The following is a 16806-nucleotide window of genomic DNA, read 5'->3' on the forward strand; positions in this document are numbered from 1 at the left end:
CTGCATTGAGAATAAACTTGCATTCAGAGGATTTGGCTGCAATAAATGTATATGTGATAAGCCACTTTGTTTACCTGTCATTTGTAACAAGGTCGCTTTTGAAAAAAATCTATATAGCTCTGTGGGCCTTAGCTTGTACAGTGAGAAATAGTTAAGTTTTCGTTTATTGAGTGGGTGAGTGGGTAGGTGGGTGATTGAGTGCGTGGGTGGTTGGGTGGGTGGGTGAGTCGGTAAGTGGCTGGGTGAGCGGGTGGGTGAATGGAGTCTAGAGTGAGTAAGTCAGTAAGTGACTGAGTTGGTTGGTGGGTGGGTCGTTGAGTTAATGAGTGGGTGTGTAGGTGGGTGCACAGGTAAGTTATTGAGTGGCTGAGTGTGTGCTTGAACGAGTGAGTTAGCGGTTGAGTGGGTGGCAAGGTGAGTGGGTGGCAGAGTGAGTGGGTGAGTGAGTGTGTGGGTGGCTTTCGTAGTTTAGTGGTTGGGTGAGTCAGATAATGAGGCACCACAGAGCGAGATGCAAACTCCCTCGCGAAAGACGACGTGTTAAACTGGTATATTGGAATTCGTATTTTTGACCCCAACCCTGATGTCTGTATATTTGGAGTTTGCATCTTCTCCCGTGGTCACGTCGATTTTCTTCTGATTCCTTCGGGTTTGTTTAACACGTAGACTTTCGCGACCAATATCATCCATAATAGAGGTTTCTTTTTGGGTTAGATCGCGTAAATATATAAATGTGTCGTTAAAACCCACCACCATCCGACACAGCCAACTAGTAAGGGTTGTCACATATGCAGAACATGCCAATTTGTAACTAGTACAATTTGTAACTAGTAGAGCTCACGGTGTGTTGGAGAGTCAAGCCACAACATTTACAATCTGAGTACAACGTTTCGCCAGTAATTACAACTACCTTCATCAGGCAACAGCCGCATTTGTGGAGACATTCACCTGTTTCGTTCCTTATATAGAGGCGTTGATGTGGTGCCTGTTTTTATCATTTGCCTGTTATCATTCGCCTGTTATCAAGTTAAAAGTAGAAATAGTTATTATTGTTGTAATCACGTTATAAGTAGAAATAATTGTTATTTCGTTAAAAGTAGAAATAATTATTGTTATCAGGTTATAAGTGGAAATAATAATTACTGTTCTCATTCGCCTGTCGTTATCATTTGCCTGTTGTTATTTTTCGCCTATTGTTATCAAGTTAGAAGTAGAAAGTTATTATTGTTGTTATCATTTGCCTGGTGTTGGTATTGCACGTCTCTAATCCAGCACTGTGGAAGGTAGCGAGGGTTGGTTAATCACCGCACAATGATGTTGGAAAATACCCTTCCCGTGGGCGTCGAGGTGCCATAACCTGACTCGCCAGGAGAAGGCAGTAGAGCAAGTGGACTAATCGCCATCTTCACCTGTACAGGGATAGAGTGTTTCACCCTCACACGCATGGGTTTTCTCCGGGTACTCCGGTTTCCCCCACTGGTATAAACACTCGTCATTAATTAGCGCATAATGCCTCCATAGAGGACCGCAGAGCTTGGACAATTGTTGGTACTGGCTCACCACGTGGCTTCCTTCCTGCACGGCTGTGGTTCCTCCTGCCTCCGAGTCGTTCTTGTGCGCGCCAAGCGGTGGTGTTGCAAGCCTGTAATCAGCAGTGGAAGGCAGCAAGGGTGAGTGGATCACACAGTGAATGTTGTGAAACCCCCTTTCCGTGGGCATCGAGGTGCCTTCTCCTGGCTGGCTGGCCAGAAGAAGGCAGGACAAAAAGTGGGATAATCGCCATCTTTGCCTGTACGGTTTAAAGTGCTGCCCCTCGTATGCGTGGGTTTTCTCCAGGTGCTCCGGTTTCCTCCACTTGTGTAAGAACTCATCATTCATTCGTCGAAAATGTAAAAAAACAATTCAGGACCCGACTGTGACTCAGTGTGGATCTCCTGGAGTAAGTCTATTTTATTATTATAAAGAGTTAAAGGGGCTGTTTGATGACACGACTAGAGAGCTGGCTTGCACTGCAGGGAACTTAATATTCAACTTGGATTCCCTAACCCTCAATGGCCATTTTAAGTTAAATTTGTGCATGTAAGACTCGCACAAACAACCATACCCAGAAACCCATAGACTCCAACAGAGACCCATACATTCCTACAGACACTCACTCACACAGCGACCCCATACTCACAGAGACCGATAGACATGCACAGAGACCCATAGCCTCACACAGAGATCCATACACTCAAAGGCCCAAAAACTCACACAGAAATCCATAGATTCGCACAGAGGTCAATAGAATTTGAATTTGAATATTTATTTATACTGAATGAATCTGATAAGCTATAACGATGTTTTCACAGACGTCCAATCGGGTGGGTCAGAAAATAACAACAAAAATACAATACAAAAACATCACAGGAAAGGTAAACAAATTGTTTCGAAATATACAAATTGAACTGAACTATTTTTATCTTACCATAGACTCATACAAACATGTTGGACTCGCACAGAGACCTTAACCACTAAACCTCGAACAATTAAAACCCTCTAAACCCCTAACTATCTAAATCCATAACCATCTAAACCGCTAACCCTCTCAACCACTTTACTCTTACAACCCTAATCTTTAAACCCCTCGCCCTCTAAAAGCTTAACCTCTAAACCCCCAAAACCCTAACCAACTCAACCCCTAACCCTCTAAATTCCTATACCCCTAACCCTCAACCCCTTTACCCTTAAAACCCTAACCCACCAAAACCCTCACTCTCTAAACCCCTTATTCTTTTAACCCTAACCGTCTAAGCCATTAAAAAACCAAACCCTCGGAATCCCTAACCCTCTAAACCTTGAAACCCTAACCTTCTAAAACCCTAAATCCCTAACATTCTAAATACCAACCAATCTAAACCACAACCCTCTAAAGAACTAACCCTCTAGACCCCTAACCCTCTGAACTCATAACCTCCTAAATCCTCAACCTCTAAAACCCTAACCCTCAAACCCCAAACGTTCTAAAACCCTAAATCCGTAACCTAATCCCAACACATTTAAACCCCAACCCTCTACAGAACGAACCCTCTAGACGCATAACCATTAAAACACCTATGCCCCTAAAATGCTAACCCTCTAAACAGATACTCCACTAAACCCGTAACCCTCTAAACCCATACAGGTTTTTTTTGTTAGATTATGTAAATATAAACGTGTCATTAAACCAACCACCACCTGAAACAGCCAATTAGTAAAATTTGTCACATCAACAAAAAGTGCCATTAAGTGTTGGAGACTAACGAAAAAAAACACTTTATTACGGACAATATTAGTTGTGAAAGTCTTGGTGTTAAACCCTCAACTCTCAAACCACTAAACCCCTAACACTGTAAATCCCTAACCCTTGAAACCCCGATATCTGTAAACCCCTAAACACATACCCTTATAACCTCCTCAACTTCTAACCATCTAAACCAGGGGTCGGCAACCTGCGGCTCCGGAGCCGCATGCGGCTCTTTTGAACCTTGACCGCGGCTCCGGGGCGGATGCTAGCGAGGGGAGGAGGCGCACTGTGACACCTGCTCTGGCGTTGCCGCTGCTGACAGGTCGCCGCTCCGCTCCACACTGCCCGCCCGGTGACAGGCAATAACGTTGCCGTTGCTTTGTCACATGTTTGGAAGAAGTAAAAACCTTCCTGGGCAGCAAAGAGCTCACCTTTGCTGAGCTGGAACAGCCAGAGTGGCTGGAAAAATTACATTTTATGGTAGACATGACAGCACATCTAAACACGCTAAATACAACCCTTCAGGGGAAAGGAGGCACAGCCCTGCACATGCTGGAGGAGGTTTTGGCATTCGAGCGCAAGTTGACAGTGTTTGTCAAAGATTTACAGAGAGGTACACTGTCTCACTTTCCCTCTTTGAGAGAGTTCAAACAAAGTCATGATACGATAAATTTGGAATATTTCAAGTCTGCAATCACCACAATGCAAAGTTCGTTTGGGAAACGATTCTGTGAGTTCAGAGAGGAAAAAACGACATTATCCTTCCCTGTCACTCCCCTGGCGATCGATCCATCCCTATTGAATATGACTGCATTTGCAGGTGTAAGTCAACCTGATCTTGAGATGGAACTGGCCGATATAGCCGACAAAGATATATGGGTGTCCAAGTTCAAATGCTTGACCGCTACTCTTGAGGATGTTGCCCGTCAGAAGGCCATTCTGGCTCAGAATCATAAATGGAGTGATATTGAAAACCTTCCCAAACAGGACAAACTTGTATTCGAAACATGGAATGCCATCCCCAACACTTATATAAACATGAAAAAGTATGCATTTGGAGTCCTGTCGATCTTCGGCTCCACATATGTATGTGAGCAGGTCTTCTCCAACATGAACTATATTAAAAACAAACATCGATCACGCCTCACAGATGACAGCTTGCAAGCATGTGTGAAAATGAAGGTGACGTCTTACAGCCCTGATGTGCAGTCACTGTGCACTGAGGTTCAGGAGCAAAAATCCCATTAACCAGGTAATTTAGCTATTAATTTGCAAAAATATATTTTACATTGTTAAGTGAAAAAGTCCTTTTTTTTATTCAGATTGACAGCTGACTGCACGATCCTGTATATAGCAATAAGGTAAGAAACAATATATGCAGTGTTATATTTGTTTTAATAGTTGCAATGGTTTTGCGGCTCCCAGTTTATTTTTTCCTTCGGAAACGGGTCCAAGTGGCTCTTTATGTCTTAAAGGTTGCAGACCCCTGATCTAAACCATTCAACATCCAACAATTGAAACCCATAAACCTCTAAACATGTAACTCTCTAAACCCCTAACCCTCTAAAACCCATAAACATCTAAACACGTAACTCTCTAAACCCTCTAAACTCAAAACGTTCTAAACTCTATCCCTCTAAACACCAAATCCTCTGAAGGACTTTCCCCTTAAGACCCCAACCGTCTAAACACCTCACCCTATAAAACCGCAACCCATAAACCCCCAACACTCTTAACTGCCTAAACCCTTAAACTTATAAACCCCAAACCGTCGAAACCCCTAAACCTGTAAAACCGTAACCCACTAAACCCCTCGCCTTATAAACCGCTAATTCCCTAAACATCAAAACCTTTAAACCCATAACCTTCTAAAACTCCTAACCTTGTAAACCAATACACCGAGCAATCAAACCCCATGAACCCTCTAAACCTCTAAACACCCAACTCTCTAAACCCCGAACCCTCTAAACCCATAACCTTCTAAACTCTAATCAAATAAAAAAAACCTCAACCCCTTTACCCTTAAAACCCTATCCGTCTAAACTCATCCTTTTAAATCCTAACCCAAATACACCGAAATCCCTAACCCTCTAAACCCCTCAACCTCTAACACACTCAACCCCAAAACATCATAACCCTTGAAACCCCCAAAACCTCTAAACCGCTTATCCCCTAAAAACCCCAAACCTCTAAACCCATAAGCCTTATAAACTCCTAATCCTCTAAACCACTAACCCTTTAACAATCAAACCCCATAAATCCTCTAAACACCTAATTATCTAAACCGAGAACCCTTTAAACCCATATCCTTCTAAACTGTAACCCTCTAAAACCCAACCCTCAAAACCCCTTTACCCTTAAAACCATAACGGTCTAAACCCATCACCCTCTAAAATCCTAACCCATAAACCCTCAAACCTCTAACCCACTGAACCCTTAACCTAAACCCTTACAGTGAGGGACAAAAGTTTTTGATCCCCTGCTGATTTTGTACGTTTGCCCACTGACAAAGAAATTATCAGTCTATAATTTTAATGGTAGGTTTATTTGAACAGTGAGAGACAGAATAACAACAACAAAATCCAGAAAAACGCATGTCAAAAATGTTATAAATTGATTTGCATTTAATGAGGGAAATAAGTATTTGACCCCCTCTCAATCAGAAAGATTTCTGTCTCCCAGGTGTCTTTTATACAGGTGAAGTATTGGAAAATGACGGCAGGAAACTCCTTGACGGGAACACACTTCTTTTATTAAATCTTGACTTGTAACGATACAACGCGTGGCCTCTCTTCTTCACAATGCGGTCACCATACAACGGTACAACTCGTGACCTCTTCTCTCCACCCTACGCTTCTCTTGACTCTCTTAGATTCTGTGCTGCTGGCTCTCTGTGCCTCGTGTAGACTCCGCGCCTCGGCTACACTCTTCTCTCGTCTCGTGTAGACTCTGCGCCTCTGCTACACTCTCCACTCGCCTCGTGTAGACTTTGCATCTCTCTCTCTGGCTACACCGTATGCATACTCGGCTCGTGTAGACCTTTCTCTCTCTCTGGCTACACCGTATGCATACTCGGCTCGTGTAGACCTTTCTCTCTCTCTGGCTACACACTATACATCACTCAGCTCGTGTAGACCGTTCTCTCTCTCTGGCTACACACTATACAGTACTCAGCTCGTGTAGACCGTTCTCTCTCTCTGGCTACACACTTATACCTTACTCTCCTCTACTCTCCATTACTCTCCATTACTCTCCTCTCCGGGCTCTATCTCTGCACCTTCGTCTTCATTCTTAGATGGTTCCACTTCTGCCCCCTGCTCCTCTGTGCATCACCTTATATACCTCTTCTTCCCGGGAGACGGAGCGGATGCGGACCTCAACGTCGGCACCGCTCCTCAGTTACCCAATCCCCACGCGCTATCTCTACGATCCGGTTCCGCTCAGCGCGTGTTTCCACTCCCCGACCAATCACACCGCGCTGCTACCCGATCACTCCCTCTGGGCGCGTCACCGGCACACAGCCAATCAGCAGCACTACCCCCACCCGCGCACTGACGCCTGCTCCTCCCCGTCAGCGCGCGTCACCACACACACACCCGTACATACGCGCTGGCACACGACGTATACACCCAGCGCGTATCACCACTACATCACCCCCTCCCACATAGCTCGCAGCCGGCCCGGCTGCTAACAACAACCAACCGCGACGATAAAACGACAACCAACAAAAAAAACCCGTAACCCCCCGAGTGTGCCCCGTAACATAACAACAACAACAACAACAAGAATAACTATGTACAGATTGACAATGAACACGAAAAGTCAACAATAACACGATACGAGCAAATTCCAAAAAACGAACGCGCCCCACGTCCCTGCGACTACACGCAGTGACGAGGCGCTCCAACTGCCCCGACTCCTCACGAGGCAGGTCATGCAAAGTAGCACGACCTGGCGCGAGTCCGTCTGGCTGGTCCGTCGTATGGGGCGGGACACTGACGACCGTCCGGCGGTTCCGGCTGCTCCAGACGGCGCGGAACGGGCCTGAAAGGGCCGGCCCCGCCGCGGAGATCCGGCCGCCGGTGATCGGCAGCTGTCAGTTCCGAGACACCGGGGATTGTAGAGATGACTTGGGCTCTCGGTCGTCGTCCAGCCGAGCTCCCATGGCGCGCTGCCGCGGAGCGCGGCACCCGGACGCCACGTGGCCCCGGAGGCCGCAGTTATAGCACGTGACGAGGGTCGGAGTAGATCTTGGTTGCTCCGACTTTCGGCCCGATCGCAGAGGCGACCGGGCCCCCGGCCTCCAGTCCCCTGGTCGTCCCGTGGCGAACGCCTCCTCTCGTGGGCTGACGACTTGGGGTTCGGCGACCACCAAACCCGGGGCTGCGACGACAGCAGCGTTGCAACCAACGCCTTGCTTCCGTTGTAGGGCCTCGTGCGCTTGAATACTCGTGGCGACTCTCAAAGAAGAAATATCAATCTCGTCAGCTGTGTTGATAGGGACCCCCAGGTCCTGCGCCAACTTGAGCAGCTGTTCCAAAACCATCGCGTCTTGGCCCTCCTCGTCCATCCGAGGGAACGCAGCATCAGCAAGAGCCAGCAACGCCGTGCGATAGGCCAGTGCGGTCTCCGTGGCCGCTTTCCGTCTTGCGTAGAACTGATGGCGGCACGTAGAGGGAGGTCCGTAGACCCTGGCCAACAAACCCAGCGCATCCTTCAGCGTGGAGCGGTCCGACTTCCGTGCAGCCCTGAAGGCCGCGAGCGCATCGTCGTCCAGCATGGCGGGCAATGCCCGCAGCGCCGTAGCATCGGACCACGCTGACATCTCTTGATGCGCCAAAAACCTTCGCTGAAATTGGCCCCAGTCTCCGCCTTCCGCCTTGAAGGCTGACAACGTGGGCAGGCGCTGCTGAAAAATGAAGTCATCCGCCTCGTGGTTCCTCTCCGCCTCTCCGTCGGTGTGTAAGATGGCGGCTCCAGCAGCAGACGTAAAATGGCGGACCCCCTCGCGCGCTGATGACGTCGATGCGCGCGCTTGGGAACCCACCACCACGTGGCGCTCGCCGTTCCCGCCAAAAGTAGGCCCAGGCGCAATGGCGGGAATCCCCCATTCGTTTTGGCGGGAATCTGCGGGGCAACCTTGTAAAATGTCCCCCACCGTCCCCGCTCCTCCCGACGAGCTGATCTCCGCCAAGATGGACGCGGCGGCGAGCAGCAGCTCCGCCAGTCGGGAGTGCGCCTCACGAAGCCCGGCGTCGGTCCCCGGTCGCTCGGCCGGCGCCGTCGACGGATCCTGTAGCGTGGGCAAGTCCTCCTCCTCACCCCCCGCCACCAGCGGCCCCGAGTCGTCCAGGTTTTCCTCGCGGTCAATCCCGTGGGTCCTACGGGTCTTCCTTGTCTCCATGCTTGGAAGCCCGTTTCACTTCTGACGCCAGATGAAGTATTGGAAAATGACGGCAGGAAACTCCTTGACGGGAACACACTTCTTTTATTAAATCTTGACTTGTAACGATACAACGCGTGGCCTCTCTTCTTCACAATGCGGTCACCATACAACGGTACAACTCGTGACCTCTTCTCTCCACCCTACGCTTCTCTTGACTCTCTTAGATTCTGTGCTGCTGGCTCTCTGTGCCTCGTGTAGACTCCGCGCCTCGGCTACACTCTTCTCTCGTCTCGTGTAGACTCTGCGCCTCTGCTACACTCTCCACTCGCCTCGTGTAGACTTTGCATCTCTCTCTCTGGCTACACCGTATGCATACTCGGCTCGTGTAGACCTTTCTCTCTCTCTGGCTACACCGTATGCATACTCGGCTCGTGTAGACCTTTCTCTCTCTCTGGCTACACACTATACATCACTCAGCTCGTGTAGACCGTTCTCTCTCTCTGGCTACACACTATACAGTACTCAGCTCGTGTAGACCGTTCTCTCTCTCTGGCTACACACTTATACCTTACTCTCCTCTACTCTCCATTACTTTCCTCTCCGGGCTCTATCTCTGCACCTTCGTCTTCATTCTTAGATGGTTCCACTTCTGCCCCCTGCTCCTCTGTGCATCACCTTATATACCTCTTCTTCCCGGGAGACGGAGCGGATGCGGACCTCAACGTCGGCACCGCTCCTCAGTTACCCAATCCCCACGCGCTATCTCTACGATCCGGTTCCGCTCAGCGCGTGTTTCCACTCCCAGACCAATCACACCGCGCTGCTACCCGATCACTCCCTCTGGGCGCGTCACCGGCACACAGCCAATCAGCAGCACTACCCCCACCCGCGCACTGACGCCTGCTCCTCCCCGTCAGCGCGCGTCACCACACACACACCCGTACATACGCGCTGGCACACGACGTATACACCCAGCGCGTATCACCACTACACAGGTAACGAGCTGAGATTAGGAGCACACTCTTAAAGGGAGTCCTCCTAATCTCAGCTTGTTACCTGTGTAGTGGTGATACGCGCTGGGTGTATACGTCGTGTGCCAGCGCGTATGTACGGGTGTGTGTGTGGTGACGCGCGCTGACGGGGAGGAGCAGGCGTCAGTGCGCGGGTGGGGGTAGTGCTGCTGATTGGCTGTGTGCCGGTGACGCGCCCAGAGGGAGTGATCGGGTAGCAGCGCGGTGTGATTGGTCGGGGAGTGGAAACACGCGCTGAGCGGAACCGGATCGTAGAGATAGCGCGTGGGGATTGGGTAACTGAGGAGCGGTGCCGACGTTGAGGTCCGCATCCGCTCCGTCTCCCGGGAAGAAGAGGTATATAAGGTGATGCACAGAGGAGCAGGGGGCAGAAGTGGAACCATCTAAGAATGAAGACGAAGGTGCAGAGATAGAGCCCGGAGAGGAGAGTAATGGAGAGTAATGGAGAGTAGAGGAGAGTAAGGTATAAGTGTGTAGCCAGAGAGAGAGAACGGTCTACACGAGCTGAGTACTGTATAGTGTGTAGCCAGAGAGAGAGAACGGTCTACACGAGCTGAGTGATGTATAGTGTGTAGCCAGAGAGAGAGAAAGGTCTACACGAGCCGAGTATGCATACGGTGTAGCCAGAGAGAGAGAAAGGTCTACACGAGCCGAGTATGCATACGGTGTAGCCAGAGAGAGAGATGCAAAGTCTACACGAGGCGAGTGGAGAGTGTAGCAGAGGCGCAGAGTCTACACGAGACGAGAGAAGAGTGTAGCCGAGGCGCGGAGTCTACACGAGGCACAGAGAGCCAGCAGCACAGAATCTAAGAGAGTCAAGAGAAGCGTAGGGTGGAGAGAAGAGGTCACGAGTTGTACCGTTGTATGGTGACCGCATTGTGAAGAAGAGAGGCCACGCGTTGTATCGTTACAAGTCAAGATTTAATAAAAGAAGTGTGTTCCCGTCAAGGAGTTTCCTGCCGTCATTTTCCAATACTTCATCTGGCGTCAGAAGTGAAACGGGCTTCCAAGCATGGAGACAAGGAAGACCCGTAGGACCCACGGGATTGACCGCGAGGAAAACCTGGACGACTCGGGGCCGCTGGTGGCGGGGGGTGAGGAGGAGGACTTGCCCACGCTACAGGATCCGTCGACGGCGCCGGCCGAGCGACCGGGGACCGACGCCGGGCTTCGTGAGGCGCACTCCCGACTGGTGGAGCTGCTGCTCGCCGCCGCGTCCATCTTGGCGGAGATCAGCTCGTCGGGAGGAGCGGGGACGGTGGGGGACATTTTACAAGGTCGCCGCGCAGATTCCCGCCAAAACGAATGGGGGATTCCCGCCATTGCGCCTGGGCCTACTTTTGGCGGGAACGGCGAGCGCCACGTGGTGGTGGGTTCCCAAGCGCGCGCATCGACGTCATCAGCGCGCGAGGGGGTCCGCCATTTTACGTCTGCTGCTGGAGCCGCCATCTTACACACCGACGGAGAGGCGGAGAGGAACCACGAGGCGGATGACTTCATTTTTCAGCAGCGCCTGCCCACGTTGTCAGCCTTCAAGGCGGAAGGCGGAGACTGGGGCCAATTTCAGCGAAGGTTTTTGGCGCATCAAGAGATGTCAGCGTGGTCCGATGCTACGGCGCTGCGGGCATTGCCCGCCATGCTGGACGACGATGCGCTCGCGGCCTTCAGGGCTGCACGGAAGTCGGACCGCTCCACGCTGAAGGATGCGCTGGGTTTGTTGGCCAGGGTCTACGGACCTCCCTCTACGTGCCGCCATCAGTTCTACGCAAGACGGAAAGCGGCCACGGAGACCGCGCTGGCCTATCGCACGGCGTTGCTGGCTCTTGCTGATGCTGCGTTCCCTCGGATGGACGAGGAGGGCCAAGACGCGATGGTTTTGGAACAGCTGCTCAAGTTGGCGCAGGACCTGGGGGTCCCTATCAACACAGCTGACGAGATTGATATTTCTTCTTTGAGAGTCGCCACGAGTATTCAAGCGCACGAGGCCCTACAACGGAAGCAAGGCGTTGGTTGCAACGCTGCTGTCGTCGCAGCCCCGGGTTTGGTGGTCGCCGAACCCCAAGTCGTCAGCCCACGAGAGGAGGCGTTCGCCACGGGACGACCAGGGGACTGGAGGCCGGGGGCCCGGTCGCCTCTGCGATCGGGCCGAAAGTCGGAGCAACCAAGATCTACTCCGACCCTCGTCACGTGCTATAACTGCGGCCTCCGGGGCCACGTGGCGTCCGGGTGCCGCGCTCCGCGGCAGCGCGCCATGGGAGCTCGGCTGGACGACGACCGAGAGCCCAAGTCATCTCTACAATCCCCGGCAAGTCGCGGCACCTCACACGCTCGGCCTGTTTATTCGGCACACATGGGACGCCGCGTTGCGGCGGAGGAGGGCCGGTTAAGGTTCGGGGATTCGGTTCGGCGAGGGGGGTTCGGCCGGGACCAGGGAGACATTGAATGGGCGGAATTGGGGCATAGAATTGTGGCTGCTTCGGCGGGTTCGTCCGTTGTTACGGGATCTATTGATGGGGTTGAGATTAGGGTGTTAGTGGACACGGGGGCATCGGCAACTATTATATCGGACCTCATTTATAATATTCTTCCAGTCCAATGTCGTCCGCTGCTTCCAGTGGATGTGCCATTTTACGCCGCTAATGGGGGATCGTTGGGCATTATCGGTCAGGTTAGGGCGTCCATTTGCATTGGAGATATCAAATTGTCGGGACCCGTTTTCGTTTCGTCTTCTTTGGCAGTTCCGTGTCTTTTGGGCACTGATTTTTTGGCTAAAATGCCTATTAAAATTCTTATCGATCAACGATGCATTGAACTGCCATCGGGTCGCCGGATTTCATTTTTGACGGGCCCTACTGACATTCGGACGGCGTGCGCTACGATACAAGCGGTGGCGACGCAGACAGTGCAAGTGCCCCCGGGTTCACAGATGTTGATTCCCCTCCGGTTGCGGAAACCATGGGTGAGGGAGGCTTCGGGACAGAGTATGCTTTTGGGTCCTTCTAACAAGGCTGTCGGGGGTCTTGATTTATCGGTGGCTCACACTTTGGTGCGGGCTGACAGGGATCCGTTTGTGATGGTTTTGAACGCGGGGTCGCGACCAGCTGTCATTCCGCAGGGCACCGTGCTGGCTCACGCGGCGCAGGTCCCTGTGGATGATGGGTTGGTTGCGCAGGTGGGCTCGAGCCCCGCGCGGAACGTTGAGCCAAGGGAAGACCTTGAGTGGGTCCATTCGCTATGTGCCGCCTCGGACGATTTGTCGGCGGCGCAGTTGGGTGCGCTGCGCGAGTTGCTCATTGAATTCTCGGATGTATTCAGTAAACATAAGTATGACATTGGGTGCACGGATTTGTTGCACCATCACATTGAAACGGGCGATGCGGCGCCGGTCAGGCTAAATCCCTTCCGACTGAGTCCCGTGGAGAAGGAACATGTTCAGTCGGCTGTTAACGATATGCTAGAAGCCGATATTATTTCGCCCTCCTCTAGCCCGTGGGGAGCGCCTATTGTGCTGGTTAAGAAGCAGGACGGGTCCCTGCGATTCTGCGTTGATTTCCGTCGCCTGAATAAGATCTCTGTGGCTGACGCGTATCCGCTCCCCAGGATGGATGAGTCCCTCGATGCATTGTCTGGTGCGCGATATTTTTCGACTCTTGATTTGTTATCGGGGTTTTGGCAGTTGCCGCTCGACGAAGAGTCGAAACCTAAGACAGCATTTCGGACTCCAGGGGGGCTGTTCCAGTTTAACCGGTTACCCATGGGACTTCACTCCTCTCCAGTGACGTTTCAGCGACTTATGGAGCTGGTTTTGTCGGGCTTGCAGTGGGATACATGCTTGATTTATATGGACGATGTCATTGTTTTCAGTAAAACGTTTGAAGAACACCTCCGGCGATTGAGAGGGGTGTTCTTGCGAATGCGATCGGCTAAGTTTAAATTTAAACCGGCCAAATGTCACCTCCTTCGTAGGTCGGTTAGATACTTGGGTCACATTGTCGATTCTTCGGGGATCTCCACCGATCCCGCGAAGACGGATTGTGTCGGTTCGTGGCCGACACCTACGTCCGTTTCCGACGTGCGTAGTTTCATCGGGTTTGCTTCTTATTATCGGCGGTTCGTTGAGCACTTCGCCACTATCGCAAAACCCTTGCACGCTCTAACGGCGAAGGGAGTGAAGTTCAAATGGGGACCGGAGGAGGAGGCCGCGTTTCGCTCCCTCCGGGACGCCTTGGTGGGTGCCCCACCCTTGTGTTATCCCGATTTTGCCAGTCCCTTTTTGCTGGACACGGATGCTAGCAACACGGGCATTGGGGGGGTGCTATCCCAAGTCGTTGGGGGTGTCGAAAGAGTTGTCGCCTACGGTAGTAGGGTGTTGTCTCCGGCGGAGCAGCGCTACTGTGTCACCCGTCGCGAGCTGCTTGCCATTGTTTTTTTTGTGCAGCAGTTTAGGCCATATCTCTATGGTCGTCACTTTACAGTCCGAATGGACCACGCGGCGCTACAGTATTCATTGAGGGTCGCCCAGCCCTCGGGCCAGTTGTCGCGTTGGTTGGAAGTCCTCCAGGACTATCAGTTTACGACTACGTACCGTAAGGGGTTGCGACACACAAATGCCGATTGCTTGTCGCGGTTGTTGCCTTGTGATGAATGCGCGTGTTTGTCGGGATCGGCGCGCTGTAAACCGACGCTTGCGGGGGAGATGGGAGCACTGGCTGCGACAGCGGGCGCACCGATCGTGGATGATTCCACTGCCTCTCAGGGTCGGGACTCGCTGCTCTCGCTGTCGCTCAGCGAATGGGGCCGCCTCCAGATGGCGGACAGCTCGCTGCTAGCATTGCGCCGCAAGGTTGGGGGTCCCGAGGGGGACCAGGAGCGTACCGGCTCCTATGTACTTGAGCAGGGCGTGTTATTGAGATGGGACAGTTTGTCCCGGCGGAACGCACTCGTGGTGCCTTCCGCTGTGAGGGGGAGGGTTGTCTTGGCGGCACACGAACGCCTCTTGCACTTGGGAGTTAACAAGACGCTTGCCCTGCTTCAGCGTGACTATTACTGGCCGGGAATGGGAAGTGATGTGGTACATATTCTGAAGGGGTGCGTTGAGTGCGCCAGGCGTAAGCCACCGCCCGTGGCAGCTAATCCACCGCTGCAATCTATTCAGGTCTCGCGTACCAACGAGCTCGTTGCACTCGATATTTTGGGGCCCTTCCCAGTCACGCCGAGAGGGAATAAATATTTGTTAGTGGGGGTCGAATACTTTACCCGATGGCCTATGGCGTGGCCTCTCGCTAACCAGTCGGCAGCGGCTGTGACGGATGCCTTCGTCCAGGGCTATGTCCTGGACAAGGGGGCTCCCGAACGCCTGCTGACCGACCAAGGTAAAAATTTTTCGAGTAAATTGTTGCAAGAGGTGTGCGATCTGTTGGGTACCAAGAAGGTGCGTACCTCCCCGTACCACCCGCAGACAGACGGGATGGTGGAGAGACTCCACAAAACTTTGACTTCCATGCTGTGCCAGCAGGTGTGCGAGGCACATGTAGATTGGGACCTGCAGGTCCCGGGAGTCCTTGCCGCGTATAGAATGGCCCCCCATGCAGCTACGGGGTTTTCCCCATTCTATTTGATGTACGGTCGGGAAGCTGACCCGCCAATGGAAACGCAACTTGGCCTGTCCGCTCCACGAACTAATTCTAATTTGGCAGAACATATTAAGTTTAATATTCACAAGCTGACAGAGGCGAGGGAGGCCGCACGGCTTAATTCGCGGGCTCGCCAAATTGCTAATGAACGGTTGCGGGCACGGAAGGTGTCCATGCACGAATGGAAACCAGGTGACAGGGCCTGGCTGCATTGCCCTCAGGCACCCTTGGCTACGTCGCCTAAATTGTTGAGACCGTGGAGGGGACCCGTGGAGGTCGTGCGCGTTGCACGGCCCCAGTGCGTTCAGATAAAGTGGGGAAAGCGCCGTTGGTACGTTCACCCCTCCCGACTGAAACCGTTCTCGCCTCCATATGGCCTCCCCTTGTGTCGTGATGGCCGGGCGTGTGACGTGACCGGCGACCCAGAGGGGGAAATGTCTCTGCCTGATCCACACGTATTTTCGCCTGATCTGCTCCCAGGTGTCTCGGAACTGACAGCTGCCGATCACCGGCGGCCGGATCTCCGCGGCGGGGCCGGCCCTTTCAGGCCCGTTCCGCGCCGTCTGGAGCAGCCGGAACCGCCGGACGGTCGTCAGTGTCCCGCCCCATACGACGGACCAGCCAGACGGACTCGCGCCAGGTCGTGCTACTTTGCATGACCTGCCTCGTGAGGAGTCGGGGCAGTTGGAGCGCCTCGTCACTGCGTGTAGTCGCAGGGACGTGGGGCGCGTTCGTTTTTTGGAATTTGCTCGTATCGTGTTATTGTTGACTTTTCGTGTTCATTGTCAATCTGTACATAGTTATTCTTGTTGTTGTTGTTGTTATGTTACGGGGCACACTCGGGGGGTTACGAGTTTTTTTTGTTGGTTGTCGTTTTATCGTCGCGGTTGGTTGTTGTTAGCAGCCGGGCCGGCTGCGAGCTATGTGGGAGGGGGTGATGTAGTGGTGATACGCGCTGGGTGTATACGTCGTGTGCCAGCGCGTATGTACGGGTGTGTGTGTGGTGACGCGCGCTGACGGGGAGGAGCAGGCGTCAGTGCGCGGGTGGGGGTAGTGCTGCTGATTGGCTGTGTGCCGGTGACGCGCCCAGAGGGAGTGATCGGGTAGCAGCGCGGTGTGATTGGTCGGGGAGTGGAAACACGCGCTGAGCGGAACCGGATCGTAGAGATAGCGCGTGGGGATTGGGTAACTGAGGAGCGGTGCCGACGTTGAGGTCCGCATCCGCTCCGTCTCCCGGGAAGAAGAGGTATATAAGGTGATGCACAGAGGAGCAGGGGGCAGAAGTGGAACCATCTAAGAATGAAGACGAAGGTGCAGAGATAGAGCCCGGAGAGGAGAGTAATGGAGAGTAATGGAGAGTAGAGGAGAGTAAGGTATAAGTGTGTAGCCAGAGAGAGAGAACGGTCTACACGAGCTGAGTACTGTATAGTGTGTAGCCAGAGAGAGAGAACGGTCTACACGAGCTGAGTGATGTATAGTGTGTAGCCAGAG

At 52.5% G+C, this 16806-nt stretch overlaps 1 long non-coding RNA gene across 1 annotated transcript in view; it reads left to right on the plus strand.

Moving 5' to 3' along the window:
- LOC144950883 (uncharacterized) overlaps positions 1-15820 on the plus strand; it is a 192594-nt gene extending 176774 nt beyond the window's left edge. The window contains exon 6 of the long non-coding RNA XR_013640418.1: positions 15796-15820. This is a non-coding gene — a long non-coding RNA (uncharacterized LOC144950883). The remainder of the gene's footprint in view (positions 1-15795) is intronic.
- Positions 15821-16806: the final 986 nt, after the last annotated feature.

This window comes from Lampetra fluviatilis, chromosome 59 (genome assembly GCF_964198595.1).
Source record: "Lampetra fluviatilis chromosome 59, kcLamFluv1.1, whole genome shotgun sequence".
Taxonomy (NCBI): domain Eukaryota; kingdom Metazoa; phylum Chordata; class Hyperoartia; order Petromyzontiformes; family Petromyzontidae; genus Lampetra; species Lampetra fluviatilis.